The sequence below is a fragment of the Condylura cristata genome, unplaced genomic scaffold (genome assembly GCF_000260355.1).
Source record: "Condylura cristata isolate star-nosed mole 26May11 unplaced genomic scaffold, ConCri1.0 scaffold00012, whole genome shotgun sequence".
In the NCBI taxonomy this organism is placed as follows: Eukaryota; Metazoa; Chordata; class Mammalia; order Eulipotyphla; family Talpidae; genus Condylura; species Condylura cristata.
In genome coordinates this window covers 10,741,259-10,742,107 of record NW_004567113.1, presented here as the reverse complement: position 1 = coordinate 10,742,107, position 849 = coordinate 10,741,259, and positions in this window count along the sequence as shown.

Genomic DNA, 849 nt, shown 5'->3' with positions numbered 1-849 from the left:
CAATTAGAAAAATGATAATAATTGAAAAGAGCAGATATGTTTCCTTTAAGAGAAAATAAAGAAACTAATCAGTCACATCACTAATTTGAACATATTGCTTTATATATATATATACACACACACACACACACACACACACACACATTAACCATTATTTCTAAACACGAAGCTTTATTAACTCTGCAGTTTTGATAAGAACTATGCTGTATTTGTCTCCTGTGCAAGACAATAGATGTTTAATAGATGTTTTTTTAAGAAAATGGATGTACTACTCATTTCAGAACATAGTTCAGAAATTAAAGATTATAGCACTTTTCTTAGTGCTTAATATCGTCAATCCAAGTTTGTAATATATTAACTAAGGAAGAAGCAATTGCTTCTTAAGTGTTTTCTTTTTAAAAAGAAATAATTTAATATTACTCATTCTCTTAGTCCATGTAAAATTTTGACCAGGCTATAAAAATTTATTTTATCTGTAATTGCTCACAAAGAATATTTTCACAGAGTAAGAGTAAATGTAAAAATATTAATGGAAGGCAAATTACCTGTGCAACACTGTTCTCAGTATGGTGTAGAGTTTTCAAGATTTCATACTTGTTTGTTAAATTGCAAGCAGTGGGGACCACTGGGTGAAAAGAAAGATTCCAGAATGAATCAAGTGGAGAGTAGTACCAGAAAGTGGTGAAGATGAAGCCACCCACTCCATCGTGGGAAACTCAGCATTTCAGACTTAGTTTTTGATGAGTTTATATCAGGAGAGCTAGGTCTTTTAAGCAAGTACTATATATGACATGAGTGTGAAAAATTCCAAATGGTGCCCGATCCTCTTTTTATATGAGTCATATTTCA